This window comes from Filicampus tigris, chromosome 2, assembly GCF_054856515.1.
Source record: "Filicampus tigris isolate MCC_2025a chromosome 2, RoL_Ftig_1.0, whole genome shotgun sequence".
In the NCBI taxonomy this organism is placed as follows: domain Eukaryota; kingdom Metazoa; phylum Chordata; class Actinopteri; order Syngnathiformes; family Syngnathidae; genus Filicampus; species Filicampus tigris.
Genome location: NC_141218.1, coordinates 2,218,821 through 2,243,707, shown reverse-complemented (window position 1 = coordinate 2,243,707; position 24,887 = coordinate 2,218,821). Strand labels below are relative to the sequence as shown.

General features: G+C 47.0%; 1 protein-coding gene across 4 annotated transcripts in view; it reads right to left on the bottom strand.

Moving 5' to 3' along the window:
* zbtb4 (zinc finger and BTB domain containing 4) overlaps positions 1-22,806 on the bottom strand; it is a 31,628-nt gene extending 8,822 nt beyond the window's left edge. Inside the window, exons 1-2 of one of the 4 annotated variants that reach the window (XM_086013981.1) lie at positions 22,667-22,806; positions 19,439-19,496 (exon numbers count right to left, since the gene is read on the bottom strand). The gene's annotated coding sequence lies outside the window, so the exon portion shown is untranslated. Of the gene's footprint in view, positions 1-10,242; positions 10,384-10,500; positions 10,638-10,661; positions 10,785-19,438; positions 19,497-22,666 lie in introns of those variants that run through there. The other 3 variants (XM_086013992.1, XM_086014011.1, XM_086014002.1) reach the window with 3 other exon arrangements.
* Between the last annotated feature and the right edge of the window lie 2,081 nt (positions 22,807-24,887).

The window sequence follows — 24,887 nt, the reverse complement described above, 5'->3', positions numbered from 1 at the left end:
GCACATAAAGCGCGCCTCTGAAAACGTACTCAACTCAACAACCTTTATTGAGCCGAGGCGCGGCTTTTACTTCAGAAAAAAAAAAAAAAAAATCACACGAGCAAACAAAAATGTCACTGAAGGCCGAGTGTCCCATCTCAATGTGTTTTGTTTCAGTGTCAAATCTGGGCCTGTTTAGTTGAGCACCTTACGCCGCTACGAATGGCAACCGCTGGAGTACTTTCTGCCATCTGGTGGAAGAGCCTTTAATTGTTCCACGCCCAAACATCTTTTTTTTCCAGAATACGTTCTATGCAGGCCCACTCGTCGAAATTTGACATTCTGATGAGTTTGAGTATTGGCTTTGCGGAACAGGAGCTAAGCGGGAAAATGCAGCCATTTTGCTCCTTCTCAGGGGGCGGCCATTTTGCCAATTTCTGTCGACTGAAAATGACATCACAGTTGCTCAGAGCTCGGCTAACGACCAATCGTGGCTCGGCTTCAGAAAACCGCTGCGCCGTGATTGGTCGTTCTGTGATGTTTTTTCCAGTCAACAGAAAGTGGCAAAATGGCCGCCCCCTCAGATGGCTAAAAACAGCTGCATTTTGTTGCTGAACTGTTATTTCATATTCATCAGAATGCCTTGTTTCAACTAGTGGGCATCCAAGAATATGTTTGGGCTGACGTCCTCCTTAACAAAGATACAGCCATTTGCAGAAAAACTGTTTGGAGGAGACCAAGTGAAATTCCTCCGCCTTACGAGCAAAACTTATTACGAGTGAGCTTGCCTGTGCAGCGTGGCAGACAAGGGCAAGTTCTTAACAAAAGAATTCAAGTGTGCTGGCTTTATAGGGGAAGTAAAGCCAAACATCTTTGTTTCCAGAATATGTTCCCAGCAGGCCCACCAGTCGAAACGAGCGGGCAGTCTGGCCGTTTTTTGCTAGCTCCGGGGGCGGCCATTTTGTCACTTGCGTCGACGGAAGATGACATGGCGGTTGCTCAGATAACGACCGATCACGTCTCGGCTTCAGAAAACAGGGGAGCCCTTTTTTTTTATGCGGCGCAAATGGGTTAGGGCTAAATGTCGAGTCGTCAGAAAAATAAACACTCAAGTACAAATACTTGGAACATGGACTGAAGTAGAATCACAAAGTGTTTGTACTGCGTGACTTCCCGCCACTGCACAGCCGCCGTTTGTCTTGCCGCCTCCTGCGAGCTAGACAACAAGCCATTTTGCATTTTTCCCTCTAACCGCAGGCATGTGACCGTGCGTGCCACACGCAAGACCACTGGGCCAGCAACTTGCAACCAGTGCGACGCTATGACTTATTCAAGAGAGGCAATTTGAGAAACTGCTGATTGGCGAGGGGAAGGTGGGTGGGTGGGGGTGGGGGGGGGATTTGTTGAGCGGGGGCAGCCTGCGTCAGAGCGCAAATGACGCGAGGAGACAAAAATCCTCAGTCATGCTTTGCTGCCTGCGTTTTCAAGCGGCAAGGCAGCCAGGAAGGCAGGCCGCTGTAAAATTCCACAGGCAGCACTGAACAAGCAGAAAGTAGGTCAGCGCTGTTATTGCAGAGGGAAGAGGAAGGCGAGAGAGAGTCGGCGGCGGACACAAAAAGGCAGCGACAGAAAGGCTGCGGACGCGATCACTCATTCCCCAATCGCCATTTTTAGGGCACCCGCTATATGCGCGCGTGCGCCGTTATGGACGTCGTCATCGGCCCAAAATTACAATTTGGTGCGGACGATGATGGGGGGGGGGGAAATAAATAGATAAATAAATAATTACCGTTATTTTGATTGATATTGAAATCGCGATTAATAAACACGATTATTCACTGGTTCCAAAACGTTGTATTCATTCAACGCACAAAACTCAACAAGCAGAAAATCAGGAAATAATGAAAGCAATATACTGCAGGAATAGCAATTTTCAAAGAATATTCAAAAAAGGTCATTCAGCAGCTTAAAGCGCATTCAGGGATGGCAAAATAACATTCGTCTACGAAATGGTGCATTAAGGGGAAAAACTTACAAGCGAGTGCGAGTGAAGTTTAGTCGGACTCGCCGACGGACGGACGTTTAAAATGAGCGGCGGACCGGCCAGTAGACGGGAACGTTTTTCCCCCCGGAAAAAAGAGGCGAATGACGGACCACGGAATGGTACCCGCGCCGCGGTAGGATGATGAATAACGGACGCTCGATTTGTCGGCAAATCCCCAGCTCTGGAAAATATCGATTACAAGCAGAACATGGCACGGTTTTTTCAATATTTTGTCCTTCAGTATTTGTTTCAAATTAGAAAAGAGAGAAAAATCGTCCGATTTTTTGTCAGTTCTTCTTCTTGGGAGGGGGGGGGGGGGGCGGATGTTTGAATGTCGTGATCTTTGTCTTATGTTGTAATGTGTTCATGTGTACAAAAACCATTTGGCCCAAATTCTGCCGATTTTGACCAATCTTAAGAGAGCTAATATCGTCCGATTAAATCGGTCGGGCCCTAATGTGCTAGCTACTCTGTTACATTACCTTGAGTGACTATTTGGATAAACTTGTCAATAGTTTTGATTCAACATCTTTTTTCCTTTTGATTAGGGATGGACCGATTATCGGCCGGGCCGAGATTCTGCGTTTTGATTAATATCGGCATCTGCCTTTTTAAAAGATCCGATGGCCGATAATAATTCAATTTAAAACTGTGTTGACATCAAAACAAAGATATGTGAATGTTAAATTTTCTGTCATTTTGAAATTTTGGTCGACTGTGACCTTGGGTGCTCCCTGAACTTTTTGTTTGATAAAGATGTATATCGTCAAAAAATTATAGTAATAATAATAATACAAAAAAAACCTAAATTATGCAAATCTCAAAAATTGCTCAATAAACTTAGCTTAAAGACGTTTTTTTTTTTTTAGATTTTGATGCCAATATTGTCTTTTTTACGAAAAATTAATATCGGCTCCAAATATCGGTTATCAGCCGCCTTGACTACTAATGAGTATCGTTCCTGAAAAAAAACATATCGGTCTATCTCTACTTTTGAGTATTGTCAAGAACAAACGTTCGTTTGTACCTTCCCCTCGCTATTTGTGTTTTTCCTCCTGTTGTCTTGTTTCAGATGGATTTCTGTCACATGACTGAATGTCACGTTCAACCACACCGGCGTGACCGGCGGGCGGCCACGTTTCGCTCCGCTCGACCAATCCAACTGAGCCGGGCGGGCGCTCACATGACCGCGGCGCGTGGCGGCTCCACACAACAGCAAAGTTCTCAAAGGGGCTCATTTACATGAGCGCGAAACGCAAATCAGCGATATCTGTCGGATTTGTTCCTTGCGGTTGTTACAAAATACATGAGAAGAGGACCTTGAAAAAAAAAAAAAAAAAAAGAAGCACAATCGCAATATTGAGGGAGCAATTGCGATTCGCAACGGTTCGGCCCTACTATGCGTCGTGACACATTCGACGGCGGGACAAAATGGCCAAGGCTAGCTATCTAGGGCGGCGGAGGCGTGGTTGCCAACACAGCCAGCGTGAGACAGAGAGGAAGAGGAGGAGGAGGAGGAGGAGGAGGAGGAGGAGGAAGGGTGGACCTGAAACAGGAAGAGCCAGACGGCGGCGCGGGCAAACACGCACAACGAGCGCCACGCAGACAGGCCGAGCACCGCGCGCGCACGCACGTGCACGTGCACGCCTGCCCCGCAGGCCGCGAGAACAGACGTCGCTCAAGTAGGCCGCACCTGCGCCCAGGCGCCACCTGAACTGGTCACGCGTGTTCTTACGAGGCGCAATTTCATAGCAGGCAATCTTGAGAATGATTGATTTTGTCTTCAACAGTCAACTGTTTTCGTGGACACGGTTCTTACGGTTGCCTAATGTGCCGTTTCTCCTCCCCCAGTGCTTCTTTGCGTTAGCTGCTAGCCCAAAGCAGTTTTGTTGCTACATTAGCGTTGATTCCATGTTCACGCTAACTAATCGTCCCTTGCAGCGCAGGCGTTAGCGTCGACCGACCGTCTTAGGACGACTTGATCTTTTTAGCGGGCTGATTATTGCCACGCTCCTTTCATATTTGACTTGCTCCATTCGAAGCGAGGGTCGGACACGGCTAACTGGCGCTAGCACGTCAAAGACCGGCAACTCCTTGACCACGTCTCCGTCCGGCGGCGTTTCGTCGGGTTATCATACGTACATAGTAGGGCTGGGAGGAAATAGCGTATCGCCATGTATCCTGATACCTTGATACTTTGATGAAGTATCAATACTTTTGATACCTTATGTTATGTTTTGCACGTTCTATACTGTACTTTTGGAATACTTGAGGTCCTTAAAGTTGAGCCTTGTGAATGGAGTTTTATTCATTGCACTGCTGTGTATCAGGAACAGTTACTGGAACAGTTTATGCACGTTTCAATCGCGACACTTGAATAAATGTCTAATGGCACTTAAGTTACAACTTTGGAAACACATCCCTCTGGTTTTTGTTGTTGTTTGATTTAATAAATTTTGATAATATTGAAGTGTCGCAATGGGTATCGGATCGTGACCCAAGTATCGGGATCCGTATCGAATTGGGACAAAAGTGGATCGTCCCAGTCCTAACACAAAATATCATTTTATTGCGTTTGGAGGCGGATGGATGCACGCTTTCTATCATCGCGGTCGAGCTTGTTTCTTTTTATCGAAGGCATTTTCTATTGCTATCGATCGCGTGTTGAATCGCGATACATGTTGATATTGAATTATTGGTCCAGTCCTACCATCAAGTTTTTTTCCCCCCACTTCTAGTGCAACTTTTGGACAACTAGTACACAATCAACCCTGACCTACCAACTGCCGTGCTACACAGGGGATGGGCCAGCATCGATGCCAACCTTATTTCAATGTATCGTGTCCTCGTGAATGCTGCCGGTACCGGCCACCCGATACTTATGGCAAAAAAAAAATGACATTGAGTAAGTCCTTCCCGCCAGCAGGTGGCGCCGCACTGCGCCGGTTTGACACGTTGGCGAATCATCAGACAGTTCATTCAAACTGTCAAAGTAAAAAGTTATAAAAGTACTAGTGGTATCGGTAATCGGTATCAGGAAATACTTAAGAGCCAATACTCTTACTGGAATCGGCCTGAAAAAAAGGGGTAGCAAACATGGCTGCTAGCATCGCTACTAGGCCTGGTGAGTGGCAATAATGGAAGCAAGTTTACTAGCAGGTAAAGTTGCTCTGCTAGTACGCTAAAATATCTTGAGTGCAAATCAAAGAGATTGAAAGAAATTCTCAAATGTCTGCAAGCTAGTACTACAAGAAAATTGCTCAATGTAAAGTCCATGCCCAAGTACGCGCTTTGTCCTCACGAATGGGGCAACGTTGGCATACTTGGAACTACATGCTAAAAGCGACATACATTCTACTACTTCTTCACTAGTAGTTTCCAGATGCTTGAGTATTTGTGGCATAGGCTTGATTTGGAGCAAAGACAGGAGGAGAGCACATGCGGCAACGAGTGCGCCGTTTTGCGGCGCTAGTAATGTGCCAAAGTTGTTGTACTCGTATGCACAAACGCCAGCCAGGTGTGGAAAATGAGGTACGCCAATTGGTGTACAAGTGCACTGAATTTTGGAGGACAAAAAGCGTACATGGCCCTGAAGGATTTGGAATAAACGCTGAAATGGCGACTGGGGAAATCCCCGAGGGCGAGCGCCCCCCCCCCCCCCCCCCCATTACCCCGCCCCTCCCCCGCGCCGGGCTCCGCGTGGGCCGAATCGGCCAGAGACGACGCTCGGGCTAAAAATGACAGCCTCTCATCTGACGCCCGCGCCGGCAAAATGCCGGCGTGCGTGCGTGCGTGCGACGCTCCCCTGCCCTTCGCAAGCACCGCCCCCCTTGGCTATTTTTTCATCTCCCTGTGACGCACGCGTGCGAAGGCACAGGCCGCACGGCGGCCGCCCTTCGGCAGGCGGCAAAAAAAGGGCTCCCTGCGCCGGGCTGATTTGCCGCAAATTTACTTGAAAAGCTTTCCTGTTGGGCTGATTGGTCATAAAGTACGGCGGCTATTAAATCCAGACCCAAATAGATTTTTGAGGCCAGAATCCAATTCCGATAACCGATTAATCTGACGATTAACAAAAAAAAATAAAAATAATAAATTCTAAGACGAATACAATAACTTCCTTTTGGGTCCCGCGGAGGGTGCCCTGAAATAAGTGACGGACGGCGGTGAAAAAGACGCCGAGCTTGCGGACTTGAAACTTGAACGTGATACATGGTTGAGACGCGTGTTTTGTAGACAATGACGACGTCTTTGTCGCAGAATAGAGGATGGAAATGACCGCTCGATTTAAAAGAATAAAAAAATGGCGCTTCTCTTGCACTGACATTTTGTTTTGACATCTTGGATTGAAACAGTCAAGATGGATAATAAACTGTGGCCTGCGTGAAAGCCACATGTCTCAGCTCTCCAATTCTTTTGTAATGATGTTCCGCTCCAGGGGCTGAGATGTCAATTCTTTTTTTTTGGGGGGGGGGGGGGGGACCCCAGGTTGAAGAGGGTGGGTCCATAGACGGCCTCGGGGGAGATGTTGCGCCAGGCGCTTTAGGTCTTCATGGGTTGATGCTTCGAATAAAGATATGAATTACAGGCAGTACGTTTGACTATGTTGGTTGATTTGACAACAGAGGAAAGAAATGGGCTGATTTTCCTGCCCGCACACAAAACAAGCCCCAAAATGCATTGTTTTGCCCCCCCCCCCCTAAAAAAATCCAAGCCTGTTTGACCCATAATTTGCTACTTCTGACCCAAGTGTTATGATTGTATTCATCCATTTGGCTCGAATTACAGCATTAAAAAAAAAAGGAATCTTTCCGCTTTTAATTCCTGCGAATGGCGTCCTACTTTTCCCTCCGCTGGCGTGAGCAGTAATGTGCGTAACATGTGCGAGCTTTTCCACCGAAGCAGCTTCGAGGAAGGAGCGTCATTCCCAAATGTGCGCTGACTGGAAACGCCGACGTGACGAAAAGCCCCCGCCGTGTTGCGAGTTGCCGTGGGGCCAGCCCGTGGCTGCGGGGACAAACGCGGGGGCCTCGGCCGCCGGCGCGCGGGACGGCCAAGGTGTCGCTCGCGCTTTTCTCTCCCGAGCGGGCTGGCCGCAGGGGCCCGAATCGAAGCGGCGCTTGCTCGCCTGTGAAGGGGAGGGTGCCGACTTTACAGCCACCCCCGGTCCCACAAACACCAAGTGGGACGGACGGACGGACGGACGGACGGACGGGACGAGGCGGCCTGCATGCTTGGACGCCGCACCAAACCAGACCATTCCACCGAGTCGTCGCCATCCGAAAGGGGGGAGGGGCCTTAGAGACACCCAGGACCTTTCCTTTCCTTTTGGCTCGCCATATTTCCACCCCACTGGACACAAGTCCGCTCCAATCAAGCTAGAGCAGTAATTCAGGTTGGAAGAACTTGAACATGGAAATGACTGACAACAATTCTGCAATTCTTCTGCAAGCAATCTGTTTGCTCCAAAACAATTTGCTGACTTGCTTTGATTTCCATCTTGAAGTTGGGGGACGCTAGAAGGGACAACAATGACTTGTGTCGAGCCTTATTTCGTGGATGGAAATGCGCCAAAGCCAAGTTTCACAACAGCAAAACTTGACATATGTTGTTAAACTGCCCAACTTCCAATTTGAGCAAAGTTGGTTGCCTGGGAGTACGGAGCTCAGACATTTAAAAAAAAAAAAAAAAAAAAAAGCGTATTCAAGTGTATGTTTTCAAGTTTGTGGCCTTTTTCTTGTTTCAACGCTTACGATGGGCCATCGCATTTGGGGAGCGGCTCAGGAAGCAACGGCCGTTTGGTAGCTTTGATCAATAGAGCTGCGCTGCTGCGCCTTTTCCACAGATCACATACGCATACGATGCTAATATTCCAAACTGTATTCATTTTCTGCAAAATTTCCGTGATTGGAAAAAAAAAAACTGCAATGAAATATTATAAGAGTGAAAAATCGTCCATTTTTGCAGATTTTTGTTTTTAACATTTTTTTTTTTTTGGGACACAGTAACTCATGACAACAAGACATTGAAACAGCCAGCCCCCCCCCCCCCCCAAAAAAATCATAAAATTTGCCGATTTTTCTCTCTGTTGTAAGGTTTGACAAATAATAAAGGACAAAGTATTGAACAAGTCCTAATCCCATCAGACCCACATGTGGCTTTAAGAGGCGGGGCCGACTGGGCGACGTCAGCAAGCGTATGTGCGAGTGTCCGGGTGTGAGCTGTGGCCGACAGCAGCTTCTGTGTGAATGTGCTTTTTGCATTTGTGCCTTTCAGCTGGAGTTCAATGAGCTCACAAGCACATTGGCGACCGTGGCTCTCCTTTCCCACATGCCAGGACGTGACAGACTGCCGCGAGAGAGCGAGGATTTGCGCGTTCCACACACGCGCAAAAAATCCGGTACGTACAAAACAAGCGGTGGCCAACATTATTGCGGGATATTTTGGGCCGCATGAGCAAATGCGGCCACGAGACGACAAAGTGGGGCAAAGCTCAAAGGCCGGCGGCGGCAGGCATGACAGGTCACGGCTTCCAAAAGCCATTCGGCAATTTCAAATCAAATATCGCCGTATTATTTCAAAGTAAAGGAATAAATCTATTTTTAAAAAGCCAATACCTACATACAGTATGGCTACCATAAAACAGTCATAGCAAACAAATGACTCCTCCCTCCTGGGGCTGATCCATTGGAATCGATTTAATCGGCTGATTTTAGAGATTTTAAAGTGTTGGGATTTTTTTTTTTTTTTACACATGAATACATTACAACATAAGACAAAGATAATGACATTCAAACATCTGCCCGGGCCAATTTTTGGGCACTTTTTTTGCCGAGCCCTATATTTGGCAGAAAAAAAGCAAATTCAGACAACCGATTAATTGGCTGATTACTCATCAATACATAGTGAATAGAATCAATTTCTTTTGGGTTCCTTAATGCTTACAACAATAAAGATCCAAATTACAGGCAGAATATTTGCCTGGTTGACAATACTTTGTGCTTTAGTATTCATTCATCTTTACAACAGGGAGAAACATCGGCAAAAAAATTGCAGATTATTTTTGGGGGTTGACGCTTTTTGGAGCGGTGAATGTTTGAATGTTGTTACCTTTGTATTTTGTCTGTCTGGCAGATTAGGTTTTTTTTTTTTATGCTGACTTTTGCCGATTCTGGAAGAGCTGATAGTGGCCCGTTAATTGTTCGGTTGGGTTGTAGTTAATTTAGTAACTCTTAAGGCTCTATGATGGCCATTTTTGTTTTTTTGAACTGTGTTAATGCAAATGTAATGAAACTTCCCATGGGTGGGGGAATTTTGTCTGTCTGTTTTTTTTTTCCAACTTCAGCTCTTAAAAACTATTCTTAATATGCTGTTCTCATCAAACTTTTGGCTCTATCGTGGCCACTTTTTGACAATTGAATGGCATATATATATATATTTTTTAGTTCCATGTTATTTACTGGATTAAATCAGATAGCTTGGGTGAAACCAGTTTCATTGGAGACGCAACATTTGAAAATTGCAGTTTTTGGTGTTTTCTGCTTTCGGAAAAGGGAGCAATTTGATCTGTCATATTCTGAGTGAATGAAAGCGCCGTTTAACGGCTTGTAGAAAGGCTGGATTAGCGGCAATGTAAAAAAAAAAAATGGTAGTACAGAGAACGTGTTTGTTTCACAACATTGTGCCAACAAAATGGAATTCGAAGGGTGGAAAAATAAAAATGAACGGCGAGAAGTGACGTTAGTTAAAAAGCAGCAATGAAATCATAAATCATTTTAAGATGAAGTGGCTTTACGTTGACGGGGCTACGGTAACCCCAAAAGTTTCTCAACTCGTCGGCCAAAGCGGCAAAACAAAAGCTCCCGTCTTCCCTGTGACCTCGACCCCCTATGGCAGTGCGCATCGTACTTTCCATACGTTAATGGGGGGGGGGGGGGGGGGGGGCGCTTGGAAACCGTGGAATGGCAGCTGATGCCTGACTGTTTTGGAGAAAGAAAAAAAAAAAAAACAGTGCGCGAGGGCATCAATATGCCCTCCAACAACCTCCGGCGCAACAACACTCAGCTAAAATGGACGACGCACGCACAACCCACAACCAAAACAAGCCAAAGGAACACTCAACGGAAAGACATGTGGTCGCGGAGGGGTGGGGGCCAGGGGAGGGGATGGGGGGCAGGGGGGGGGGTGTCCCACCACCGAGGCCGTTTCACGCACGTTCTGACCTGTCAGTCCCCTATGTCGAGACGCCACCCGCTCGGAACCGTCCAAAAGTTTCAGCGCCCGCCCTCGGAAAAAAAAAGAAGTGCGACAGAGGCCGAGGATGAGCTCGACGAAGGCCTCGCTCGCTCGTTCGCTGGCTGGCTGGCTGGCTGGCTGGCTGGCTGGCACGCACGCACGCGCGCGCGCGAGCTGTCCGCGCGCACACGCCCACCAGCGCTCACGCCCCGACGCACGCATGGCGACAAATAAACACAAATCACCAGCTCGGCCCCTCTCCGCCTCCTGTTCACGCGCGGAAAAGCAGGAAAGGAAAGGCAACCGACAAGACAAGTCGTCCCGGGCCGTCCCGGCCCGGCCCGGCCCGGCCCGGCTTCTCTTCCGCTTATTCTCCCTCTCCGGCCGAGCAAACAAGACAACGTACCTCGGAAAGCCTCCTGCTGCATCTCTGCTGCGATGTGTTCTCAACCCCGCGATCCTCTCTCTCTCTCGCTCTCCCCCTCCGTCTCTGGGCGAGAGAGGAAGGGAGGGAACGCGAGAGAGTGAGAGAGTGAGAGAGAGAGAGAGAGAGAGAGAGAGAGTATACACAGGCGGTGTATGAAGACAGGGCAGGAGCGATTCTCACACTCCAACTTGCCCTCTCTCCCTCCCTCTCTCTCTCTCTCTCACTCTCTCTCTCTCTCTCCAGGTTTTACCTCACACACACACACCACTGGAGCGTTTTTTCCCAATTCCCCCCTTGCAAGTGAATCCCCCCCCCCAACCTCCTCCCCTCACACCCCACCCAACTGAATCCAATCTTCTTTTTATTTGGAAGTGTTGTTCCCTTTATCCCTCCATGCACATGCACACACACACACACACACACACACACACGCACACACACACCCCCACGCACACACCCCCCCCCACACACACACACACACACACTACTTGATACACACAAAGCCCGACGATAGGGCGAGGGAGGGAGCGGCAGAGCGAGCCGCGAGGACGCCATTTAAGCAGTTTGTCACGAGCGAGAGCGGCGAGTCCCCAAAATGGCTGAAAACAAACAGGAACCGAGCCAAGTCGCAAAGACCCCGGCCGGGCGCGAGGACGCAGGAACGGACGGCGCCAAACACAGACAGAGAGAGAGAGAGAGAGAGAGAGAGAGAGAGAGAGAGAGAGAGAACAGAGAGGGAGAGAGAGTGGCGGCAGGCAAATGGCGGATGGGAATGCGCTTGTGAAGCCGAGCCAAAGTTGGAGAAAGGGTGGGGTGGTGGTTGGGGGGGGGGGGGCGAGCGGTGTGCTCCAAAGTCAACGCGGGCGTTCAACGGACCGCTTGATCTTGAGCGGCGCACGTGCGTCCGTCAAGTGACCAAGGCCGGAAGCTCCGACCGCACTCGAAGGCCGCCGGTCAATCGCAGGCCCGCGTACGGACAAGTCGCGATTTGGCGCCCGCCATCACAGAGTGAACGATGCAGCCAAAAAGCAGTTTTCCAGCAGTTTAATAAGCAATTACCATCCAACTAAACATACAACCAAGAGAAATCCGGATGGAAACAACCAAACATGAGCCACCGCTATCTTCAGGCTCAATCCGAATGACATGCTAGCAGTTAGCATCTTGAGTGGCGGTTTTGAATTTCAAGCAACAACGCGACAAGATTCCCCCCAAAAGGACAGCCGGTCTGTCCACTGTCAAGTGTGTGTGCACTTCAACCTGACGACGAGCTATCACAAATCTTGGCTAATCTTTTTGTGTGATTTCGCTTGGAGAGAATGCGGTCAAAAGCATCTTCAAATTGGAGTCCAGCGCTAGAACCCGATCGTTTGTGATCATATCTCGCCGTCCAGGAAAGCAACAGCTTTCTCCGACTGCTTGACAAGTTTCACCGCCAAATATCCAGCGGGTCGAAATTCCGAGACGTCGGCGGGTCGAAATGGCCGCGCATTGACGAGTCCCCAAAGATGTCGGCCGCTTGTCACGTTGCTATTGAAAGCAACTTGCTACTCCAACGCGAACGGCGGGAAAACAAGAATGTCAGGGTAGGCCGTACAAGGAGGTAGAGCGCAATTCCGCCAGCGCTGTCCGATACACCGGCTACCGTCTACTGGCCAACGCACGTCCCATCAGCGCTGATGGAAAGCAAGGACGTTAGCTTCGCAACTCAAACGGACGGACGGGCGTGCGCACGTCTCTCAAACGTGACAATTTTTGCCGCGGGATACAGATACAGGTTTTTTGTTGTTGTTGTTGTTGTTGTTGTTGTTGTTTTTGTTGGCAAGCGCCTCTCTCATGGCGTCCAATTGTAAGAGGTTGAACAAGCACACCGTTGTCAACCCCCAAAGCACCAGCGAGGTAAGTCTGAACTGGACAACTTTTCAAAATTTGACGCAAACATATTTTTTTCAGGAATATGTTCTATGCAAGCCCACTAGTTGAAACAGGGCATTCCGATAAATATTGCGTTTGTGGAGAGTTAATCCACTCGTTTTTAGCCATGTCTGGGGGCGGCCATTTTGTCACTTCTGTCGAGTGAAAATGACATCATGACCGCTCACAACGACCAATCACGGCCGACCCGATTACTGAATCTGAGCCGTGATTGGTCGTTGTGAGCAGTTGTGATGTCATTTTCAGTCGACAGAAGTAACAAAATGGCCGCCCCCGGAGATGGCTAAAAACGAGTGCATTTTGCTGCACAACTTATATTCCACGAACGCAAAACGAATCAGTTTCAACTAGTAGGCCTGCTGGGAATATATTCTTGAAAAAAAGATCTTTGGGTTGACTTCCGCTTTAAAGGGGAAGTCAAGCCACAACTTGTCTTGACCGGAACATGTTGTATGCGCCTCCAGTGGTCTCAACATGCCAGTGTGATGAATGTGGAAAATGAGCAAAGCAGCACCCCTTTTGAGCCATGTCGGCGGCGGCCATTTTCTCACTTCCGTCCACTGAAAATGACATCACAGATGCTGGGATAACGGCCAATCGCGGCCCCGCTACAGAAAACAGCAGCCGAGCCGCGATTGGTTGTTTCCTGAGCCCGGAGCAACTCTGATGTCACCTGGTTTAGTGACAAAATGGCCACCCACCGAGATAGCTCAAAACGGCTCGATTCGCTCTTATTCCACGGAAACAATATTTATCAGAATGCCGTGTTTAGAATATATTCTGGCAAAGAATTTTGGGGGGGTTGACTTCCACCTGAACTCAAAGCCCAATCCGCGTATTTGCAATAGTTTTGTACTGTGCTGGGCATTTTTAAGGCACAAAAACGAGACAAAAACGGACGCCACCTTTCCCAAATGAGTCGGTTAAATGGAGGTTCCACTCTCTCTCTTTTTTTTTTTTATCCTCATTAAAAAAATGAAAAAACTAATATTGCAGCAACTGACTGGGTAGTAGAAGACGTCTATTCTTCTTTGTGTGTGCATCATAGAGCGCCGCCTCCTAGTGGCCAAGGCGGACAGAGCAGAAGGAGCAGCACACCCGAGTGGATTGCAGCATGAAATCCACTTTGTCATCCGAGCCGTTTGCCGGCTGTCTGATTGTCCTGCGGCAAGAGGGATTTTTTTTTTTTTCCAAAGAATCGTCCAGGGCAGACCGTTCAAAGATGTCGTCCTGTTGCCGTCATGCTCATTTGAGCAGCCCCACCCCCTCCGGTCCACCAAGTGACGCCAGCCGCCTGCTCGCCCGCCCGCCCGCCCGCTCGCTCGCTCGCTCGTTCGTTCGCTCGCTCGCCTCCTGCCCTTTCCCTCTCACTCCTTTCAACACTCTCTCGCTCCCTCTCACCCTCATTGTGAGCCGCCACACTGGTCGCCATGGGAACCGCTCCGGGATTGGGTGTTGTTCCTGTGACCTCTCTGGCGCCTCTCGGGAGTTGGAGGACAAACTTTTTTTTTTTTTTTTATAACCCCCGCCCCCCCCCACCACCACCCAGCGCCAACTCATTCACTCCAGCACGGTTTCACGTGACGAAGAATTATATCTGGGTGGAAAGAGCGGGCGAAAGAAAGCAACAAGTTTGTAAGAAGCGGCGCGCCTGGTGGCAAAGACAAAGTGTGCGTGCGTGCCGAATGCACACGCGTGTTCGCCATCAGCTGCGCCATTCAGAGCGCCCCCGTCGTCCGGCCGCCCCTATTCATGGCTCTTTGGCCCTAACGTGATCACGGCTTTTCATACTGTGCTACCAAGCGACATCTGAGCGGCGAAAGGAAAAACAACCCCCCCCCCCCCCCAGGAAAAAAAAAAAAAAAAAAAAAAAAAGAAAAACACAGGCGAGCAGGAAGCCGTCTTCTCCAAAAACGTGGAGCTCGCACCATAAATAGAAACTTTGTGAGAATCAAACTGACATGAAGGCCATCTAGTAGGAATTGACGAGGAAATCTGTTTGGGTAAATATTTAAAAAATGGCTTGTTAAGGGAGGAAAAGCGTCCGAAAAGGCATTGAAGCCAAGCCAAGGATTGTAAGAAGGCAGAAAATTGCTGAAGTGGTTAGCACGCTTGCCTCACAGGTTCAAGTCTCAGTTCGGGGTAATGATCGTCATCATAATAATGCCGCCTATGGAGCGAATTTCGCTGCCCATGATTTGGAAGCCAGGCTGGGTGAAGATCTGACACGTTCAAGCAACTGCGCCGTCCGAAAAAAACGATCATGTCATAGTCAAAAGGTAAGCAGAGCTGCATGGAGCGAAGAGTTGACGTCAAGTGCGATTTGGCAGCTTTGTTGACAGAGTGCTGCCGCCACAAGGGAAAAGACAATCTGTGCTGTCTCGCGCTCGTGTGCTTCGCCGTTGCTTTTTTTGCAACGCGGGTCTCAAAGAATGTGGCGGGCTGAGCAGAGGCGTCCTTGCTACAACCGCGACCTCCTTCGCAATAAAAAAATAAGAACAAGATGATGATGATGATGTTCATTACCCTCACAACAACAACAACAACAAAAAAAACGCTTTTCTCTTTTGTAACAGAAAATGTAAAAAACACAGTCTCAAGTTCTGCCTGTAATTCTTACCTTTTGTTGGAAGCGTCAAAAGACGAAAAAAAAAAGTCATTTTATTCATAGTCTAGTTGATGAATTTATTGTTTAGCGTGATTCCAAACGTGGGAAATATCGGCATCGGCCCGGTAAAAATCCATATCGGTCCGGCCCTAGTTGAGGTTGTCCTACCATTCTTGGCAAAAGCATGTCACAGACATGTGGCGTCGATTTGAAATTGGAGGGAAACGTCATGCCCGCGTCTCCGGTGCCCACGACTTGACGCGGCCTATTAATAGTCACGTGACGTCATTCAGAATGACGAGGACGCTGTGGAGGTCAAAGCTTTTTCCCCACGTGGAGGCCGGTGGAGAGCAATAGAGAGTATTAAAAAAAAAAAAATCAAGGCTGAAGAGAGATAATATAAAAATAGCACAGCGTGTAAACACATCCTGCCCAATTTTAGCAGTCTGACGGCAATGGCTTCCAATAAGAGGTCTTCAGAACATTTTGCGTTTCCCAAGCAAATCAATTAGGAACAGAAATGTGCTTTTAGCCAATAATTGAACAGTTATCCATTGCTCATACCACCAACTTATTTTATATATATACACACATATATATATATATATATATACACAAATGTATACATATATATACATACATATATATATACATATACATATATATATATACATACATATATACGTATACATATATATATACATACATATATACGTATACATATATATATGTATATATACACATATATACATATATATATACATACATATATATATACATATATATATACATATATATACATACATATATACATATATACATATATACGTATACATATACATATATATATATATATATACATATACATACATATATACGTATATATACGTATACATATACATATACACAAACACATGTATATATATATATATATACATATATACATATATATAGACATATATATATACATATATATATACATCTACATATATATACATATACATATATATATTTAAAAAAAACAAAATCTCATAGTGTGTTTGATTTTGGGGCTCCATCCATCCTTTTGAAATAGTTGCTTGTTGGACAAGAGGCGGGCACATAAGCCAATCAATAGATTGCCCGATTATATCAGTCGATCGTATAGGCCTTTAAAAACAACAAAAACAATAATAATCGGCTGGAGTTTTGCAGATTATACGCCAATATACGATTACTTGTTCATGAAGCAGTCAACGCTGTTCAGTAGGTACGGGCAGGAAGTCAAGGACATGCATGCTTGACAGAAGGCTATTCTGCGCCAATCACATCCTTCTCCGTCCTCTCGAAATAAGCGGCACTGAATAACAAAACTGACAATCCGCCGCCAAGACAACCGTCACAATAAAGTACAAGAAGAAGAAGAAGAAGCGCCGAGACAGTCCCAAAAAGCTTGGCTGGACCCTCGTCACCGACCGAGGGAGGTCGGAGGTCGGCGGAGGGAAGCTGTGTGCGACTTACAAGGAAGCAGCTAGCAACGGCTCGGGCTAGCTACGAGTGCGGCGAAAGACCTTGCGGAGTCACTCCCAAGTCAGTAATCCGCACCCGCGTGGCGGACAATAACATACGTTTCTGACAAGTATCGTACTCGCCGAGCCATGACGACAAAAGATGAAGAAGCCACGCTAAATGCTAAGCTAACCTAAAATTGATAGGGGCGCGGGATTCATGAAAAAAAATCGATATTTTTAATGATTCTTATATATTTTTTTAATTTGCGTTTAGTTGTGTTTTTTTATTGTATTGAATATTAAGAATGGCATAGTTGCGGTTGTCTAAGGAAGATCTGAACTGCATAATATTCAGTTTGTCATTTGATTTGAATATACGATGTGTCGGGACAGAAGGATTGTGCGAAGTGAGAGAACTATTCAGGCCCACCCTGATTTTTCCAATTAGCCACGTTCTGGCTCCGCCCCCTGGCTAGAACACTCCAATTAAGTGCTTGGGTGACCCATGACACTTTTCACAGATGTCCGGCTGGCATCGACATGCATGCATGCGCGTCCATAAAATTTACAGTCTTGTCAAAATGGACTCTCTTTCATACATTTCAAAGGCACCTCAGTCAAAGGTTTTCACGTGCCCTAAAGGCGTCTCGGGTTTTTCTTTTCAACTCATAAATGATGGAGTAAAAGGGCATCACGCATGAATCATGTTTTGCTTCGCTCATGATGTTGCTTGCGTGCGCCATACGTTTATGGCCTGAATCGATTGCTAAATTTCCTCCGTTTGCGGACTTGGAAATCTTTTGTTACGTCGAAGAAATTGTGAAGGACAAAGTATTTTGTAAAACAATCAAATGTCCTGCCTGTAATTCATGTCTTTGTTGCTATAAAGGTTAAGCGACCCAAAAATATGTTAATTTATTCATGAAATATTTCTGAATAGTAAGCGGCCGATTTATCGGTTGGTTATCTGTTATTTCTTTCTGCCAAATATCGGAATCGGCCTCAAGAAATTCATAGCGTTTGGCCCTAATCAACTTTCCCGTCGTGACAATTGTAAAGCGAAGACGAATGTTTTTGGAATGCGCGGGGAGAAAATCCACCGGACCGACGTCCACAAAGGAGGCCCCGAGTTACGATTCAAACCCGGGCGTGTTCAAATGCGATACGGACGTGCTGGTCGACTGAGCGACTCGCGTTTTTTACGGCGGCTGTCAAGCTTCGCCAGAGCAATCCGTTTCTCGCGTGCACAGGCTCGCGGCTGTTTGAGCCGGTTTCTCCACCACCGACGACGACGACAACAACGACGACAACAACAACAACAACAACAACAACAACAACAACAACAACAACAACAACAACAAGAAGCCTCCCAATTCCAAATGACGCAATGACTCAACGTTTCCCATCCTGAGCGCAGGCGGCTCACAACACCCGCGTGTCAGCGCACATCCTCAGTGACCTCCAGAGGGGACGGATGACTCACCTGGCCTCCAGCTGACTTGGACGCGCTTCACAAAAGCTTTGAAAGGCCTCCAATGTCGGCGCTTTCTTCAAGAGGAAGCCATGGAGGCAGCAGCTGTTTTGCAGCCGCCGCGCCACCAAAATGGACGAATGTTTACACGCGCACACCGATGGCAAAAGACCTTGACAGGCACACTGTGTCATTGGTAAGCTAGTTTCTTGCTTTTTTTTTTTTTTTTTTTACTGCTTGGGCTGGAGTCACGACTCCCAATTATCCAATCATTTAGGGATTTTTAACCCGACAAGGTCCAGTGAACAACGTCCGGGTTGGAAAACGACATTTTTCCCATCATTTGCATCGAGTGCGCTTGAAACCCTCGCCACTAGATGGCGGCAGAAAAACTCCCAGCATCGGGCCACCATCAATCGGTTGTGGTGTTGTTGCAATGCAGGGACATGATCAGTTGGCGGCAGTAATGCGCCATCTTCGCCGACCTCCGGTAAACCGCGCAGAAGAACAAGGAATGGAAGACAAAAAAGTAGTCCTACTTTTGCATTCGATAGGGCTTTGGCGCCATCTTGTAGCATCTTGGTTCCAAGGAATTACCGGACTGTATGTTGAAATCATCATCTCAACTTTTGTGTTTTGGGGAGGAGCTAGTGGAGGTAGGAAAAGTGACAAAATGCTGTCGACTGACGACCAATCGCGGCTGACCTGTTTTCTGAATCTGAACCGTGATTGGTCGTTGTGAGCAGTTGTGATGTTTTCAGTCGACAGAAGTGACAAAATGGCCGCCCCCGGAGATGGCTGAAAAGTGCTTATTCCACAAAGGCAATTTTTATCAGAATATCGAGTTTCGACTAGTGGGCCTGCTGGGAACATATCCTTGGAAAAAAAAAAAATGTTTGGCGTGACTTCATCTTTATGGCTGATGTTGTTTGATGCATCTAAAATTGTATTAAAGTGTTTGTGGATGATCGTTGGCGTTGTATTTACAATTCAAACTATTTATCGAGTGCTCCCTGTGCCCGCAGATGCCAAAGAAGAGCGACATGAAGCTCCTCAACTCGCTTCAACTAAGTTCCTTGGCACCAAAATAACACAAGATGTCACCGAGGCCACACTTTTATAACAAAACAGGCCTTCGGCTTTGAATAGATGACTTTTTCGACAAACGATTGGTTTGCGATTGCCTAATTGGGACAAGTGCTGTCGGCAAAATGAACGGATGGACCTCGCGGTCCAAAACGCAAGCGCTCACCTTTTTCGGCATCACTTGAGGAGTTTGCGTGCCGGATGCTGCAGACGTTGGGAGCGACCTGCAAAAGCAACACAGGAAGCCTCCAATTAGACGGCGAGAGCCCGCGCGGGCCTCCGACGAGGCCGCCCGCCCGCAATTGCCGCCGACTCGGACTAAACCTGGAGCGGCGTGGCACAAAACGCAAGCAGTCAGTTGTGTAAGCGCGGGGGAATCCAACGCAGGAGACCCAGAGGGGACTGAGCGTGCGCACGTTGCCAAAGGAGACTGGTGGAAAATAAAGCGGGAGGGGGCTCCGTGCAGTGTGGAGGAGGGACAGGGGACGGACGGCTGCTTTTTCCACTGCCTAAATCAAATTAATTAGCTCCTTCATCTCCAGGCAGCCACTTGGGCATGCTGGCAAAGAGAGCGAGCAGGCGGGGCGAGTTGGGGGGGGGGGGGGGGGTTGTCGGACGAAGACGCAGGACATGGCGGCGCTGCTACCGAGGGAGGGGGCGGGGGGACGGGAGGGCCCGTTCACGAGGACAGGCCGCCAAAGGGAGGGGCGTGCGAGGCGCGCGGCTTGTTTGGCTTCGGGAGGAAGTGGCCGCGTGCACTTCCTGTTTGCAGACAGCCTGTACTTTTTCAGCCTGTTGTTTTTGCATACACGTCGGGGCCCTCTGGGACGACAAAAGTCACTCGCTGAAACAGCGGCTCTTACTCTCAACGCTAAAGACCGAGCAGCACCTAAAAAAAGATTTCACGTCCCGCCGTAACACGCAAAATACAGTAACGTAGTGAGCCCAAGTGTTCTTCAAAAATGAGGCAAAGGTCTTCTTCCTGAAAAGTATATGTACTGTTAGCAACTGTGAGTGAAAGTTTAGTCGGGCTCGCTGACGGACGGACGTTTAAAAGTGGAGGCGGACCGGCCTATAGACGGTTACTATTCCCCCCGGGAAAAATGACGGACGACGGTGACTTTCTTGTAAAGCTTTTTTTTTTCTTTTACAAGTATGAGTTTCAGCAGCATTAATAGAAATAAATTACTTACTTAATTAATTACTTTTATCTGTGATTAATGAATATTTTGAAAACTTTACATTCACAGGGGCAAAATATTTGCAGCTTGGAAGATAAGATAAGATAAGAATGCCTTTATTGATCCCACAGTAGGAAGCACCTACCTCTGGTCAAACGTTTCCCCACATGTGGATCAATTGCTGCTTTGCAACATAAACATGACTGACTCTGCAATAGCCTTCTGCCAGACAACATAAAAATGAATACGAGAATTTACACTTTTTTTTTTTTTTAACGTCAGTAGGCGGGCCGGAAAAGTCGCTAAAAATAGCGAGCAAATTTGCTGAGTCGCCAACACTCACTCTCAGTTCGCAGCCATGTTGTTAGCGGCAACAAGACAAATTTGTATTGGAGTGGCCAATGACAGCGCCATCGAGCCTTTGACACGAATGTCGGACGATGCGTCCAAAGCGAAGATGACCTAAATTGGCAGTTTGAGCGACACGGTATCAGACTTGGGCCGAAAAGAGCGTCCTTCCAAACCAGACCGTTGGCAAAGAATGCCTTGAATCGATGAACCGTCGGGTGACGGCGTGAAGAGGCACGTAGGTGATCAAATGGAAGACGGGCGCCGACGGGCGCCGACGGGCGCCGACGGGCGCCGACGGGCGCCGACGGGCTGACGTCAGCCAAGATAAACACTCGCAGACTAGGACAGGCGCTATAAATGGCGGCAGCCCAAAATACTTCACGGAAGGTTAAAAAAAAAGTTAGTAGTCGTCACCGAAACGGATGTGGACAGCTCGACTTCTGCCCACTGCAACCTCTCAAATGATTGCCTCAATAATTGGCATTTCATGGACATGCCTTTTGCCATAAAGCCAATGGAGAGGAACACGTTCATGTCCGCAAAATCAAAATATTGCAGTTTCCTGACTTGAACCTTTTTCCATGGAGGAGAATACTCGGCCGCCATAAAATCCAAAATATAGGGCCGATCGTTTTTATATTTTCTGAGGTTGAAGTGGGCATTAGTAGAGATGTGCGCATGAGCTTTGGTGAAACTTGGCCATAGTTTTCCGACATGAAGTGATATGAAGCTTTTTCTCGACCGGGAGTGCCTATGGAGAGCAAGAGCAAAAGGCCATTCAATCCAAAATATTGGGGCAATCGGTCTAAGAGGCCATATGTCGAAAACACGAATTTTGATGACAGTTGATGACAGGGGTGGTGCCATGGGTGGGCCTGGGTGTGCACAGGACCACCCAGATTGACAGACTGCCCACCCAGTGGGATTCATGAAAAAAAAAAAAAAACTTTTAAATGCTTAGTAAATTATTATCCAATTATTTTGGAATTAGTGCTTCATTGTGTTTTTTATTTGATCAAATATTAAAAATGGCATAATTGTGGTTGTCTCAGGAATATCCGAACTTCATATAATTCAGTTTGTCGTTTTATTTGAATATGCCATGTGTCGGGACAGGAGGATTGTCCTCAGTGAGAGAAATATTCAGGCCCACTCTGATTTTTCCATTAGCTACGTTCTGGCTCCGCCCCTGGTTGATGACCATTTTCAGACATTAAGCAACATCAAGTGTTTTACACTGTCCCCATAAGGGCTCAGAAAAGTGAGAGTCGGGCGCTTGCCTCCAATGATGCGGCGCTCACTTTCATAATGAAACATCCTGACGGGTAAGATGAGAGAAAACAATCAAGAAAGTCATCCATCTCTATTCCAATTGTGCTATTGGGGCAAAGGGGCGCTGCAGTCTACCTGACTTTGGGCAAGAGGCCTCTAATAAGTCGATATTCATTTGATACATTCGTTTTTGTAATTATTAATCACAGGGCACAACCAAGAAAGTACAATAGTCGATTGAGTTGTAATAATTGTGATGCTTTCATTTTCACCCCCCACCCCCACCTTTCGGTATTGATTCCTCTCTATCCCAATTGGATGTTTCAAAGGTCATCCTTCAACACGCGCCCTAATAACATCCTGGGACAAGAGCGCCCCCTCGTTACGCGCATGCGTACTTCTCGTAGGAGTTACGACGATGTAGCTATTTGGATTGGAAAACAAACATAACACGCGTACGGTTGCACAATTACGTCACGACGACTAACGGCGCTTCTAGCCGACGTTTATACAAGGCGATGCACACGAATCCAGCAGCACGTTGTCGTGTCCACGCGACGTGCGTGCGTGTGCGTGTGCGTGCGACGTACCCTTGTTCAAGGAGGACGGGCTTCCAGCGTTAGCCTCGTGTCAGCAGTAACCTGGAAGAATCTGAGCGTACCTTTCCGTCACGGGACGACATTCAAAAGGCGCATTTTACTTCCAATGTCCGCCTTCGTGTAGCGACCGCATTGGAACGGCAGAGGGCGCAAGCTTGCACTTTAAGCACCGCCCATTTCCGCCCTCGTCATTCGTATTGCGCAACAAGCCGGACATGGCTGTAGTTTGGGGAGAAGCATACGCGCGGGGGCGCTGTTGGGACAATAAATTGTGCTTTGTGGTGCTGCTCTTCTACAGTTGTTTCCGTCCAGAACAGACTTGGCCAAAAGTAGTCATTGTTTTATGGTCATCTTATTTACTTTTGGAAAGGCAGGAGGTGGGCAAGATGTTGGTGTTGAGGATCAAGTAAGTATGGATGTATAGGTAAACTGGAGGTAGAAAGGTTGGAAGGAAAATGTATTTATTCAAAGGTTGAGGTAAGGAGGATGGTATGATTCCGACTAGGCTAAAGGAGTAACCTTCATTAAAACATTGGCCCCACCCGACATGAGAGCCCAACTCCAAACCAGAACTCAGGCTGGAAACCTAGTCTTAATTGACATTAAACTGTTTGTTATTATAATGCACAAGTGCAATTAATGGCATAACGTGTCAGCTGGGTCTGCCCGTGCTCGACGATTTCACCCTGCCGCACCTGCTAAAATGAAAAGCACAAAGCAGCCAGTCCGAACTTGTCAGCAAAATATTGTAGCAAAATTTCCAGTTCCCAAAAGATTACAACAAACAAGTGATGGTAGTTCAAGTGTCTTTATTCAAACTGAAAATGAGGAACAATTGTGACAGCTTTTGTTGCAGTTGAACATAATATGCACATATGAGTTTACTATACAGTGTCCTTGTAACATCAGACATTCACAACCAACTTTTCTCCAATAGCGGACACCAAGATGTATTCTTAGTTTGGACATAAATGTCAACAACAGGGATTGAGCACATAGAAACTAGATAAACATGACATGCTGGCCCCAAATCAGGCATACACTATTGAACTTTTTAAGGAAGAGTGGAATACGTGGCTTGAAACCATGACTTCAAACTGATACTAATTACTGCAAACCCCAGCCCTGGCTTGAAACCATAACAATTAACTTGAAGACCCATTCTGCAACACTAACCCTTGCTTGAAAGATTGTCAAACCTTAATCCCTGACTACAAACTGAAACCAAGGCTTGAAAACCCACTCCTGACACCCTGCATTCTTTGAAACCCTGAAGCTTGCCTGGTAACCCTATATTGAATACTAACCCTTTCTTGAAACCGTAATTTGAAAACAGCTCAGTCTTGAGGTCTTAATTCTATTTTAGATGATCCTGGGATAAATCATGAGTTGATCTGAGGTGAAAACGTCGTGGATTTGTGTGGTGTTGAGCATCACATTGCTCAGGAAAGGTCTGAGGAACGTTGTAGAAGCGGGACATTTCAAGTATTTACGAGCATAAACTAACACACAACTGAGTCAATATTTTTGAGTTACATACGTGGGCTTGTTTAGACTTCGAATTTTAACAGGCTAAAGTTACCTACTTGCCTTCCCCTTTATATTTAGATTTTTTTGGGGTGGCAAATGTGTTAGAATGTATGAGTGACGACTTTACCTCACTGAAAATGCGATTAAATGTAAACATACATTGCCTACTTTTGGCCAACCGCGTGTATTTAGTAACGCCTGTAAATTGGTAATAGACACGTCTTGCCAGTGCAGGCAAATATGTAATTAACAATAGTTGTCTAGCAAAATGGCTTCTGTATTCGACAACAATTCCGGACTCATCTAAAAACAGCCCCAAAAGAATTGTCGCTACACTTTGTTAGACATATTCTTAGCAAATGAGTGAAACAGGTCGTGCGAATTAATCTCGTTCAAGTGCGCATCTTTCTAACCGAGGCATTAACGACGACGTTATCCCGTGGGCTCCATTTTCCCTCAGTCTGTCGGCTAACTCCGCCATGTTGTACACACAAGCTAAGCTAAAACTCGGCTCTCGACGAAGTCACCTGAGCACCCCCGTTAAATAACAACAAGAAACGTCGTCTTTTTAACGTGCCATGACGACTTAAGTTAATCAAAGGCGCTGAGAACACAATGCGAATCCAGTCGAAGGAACACCAATGGCAATTAAAACGTTAAGCGGCGCGAAGCTAATGGTGAA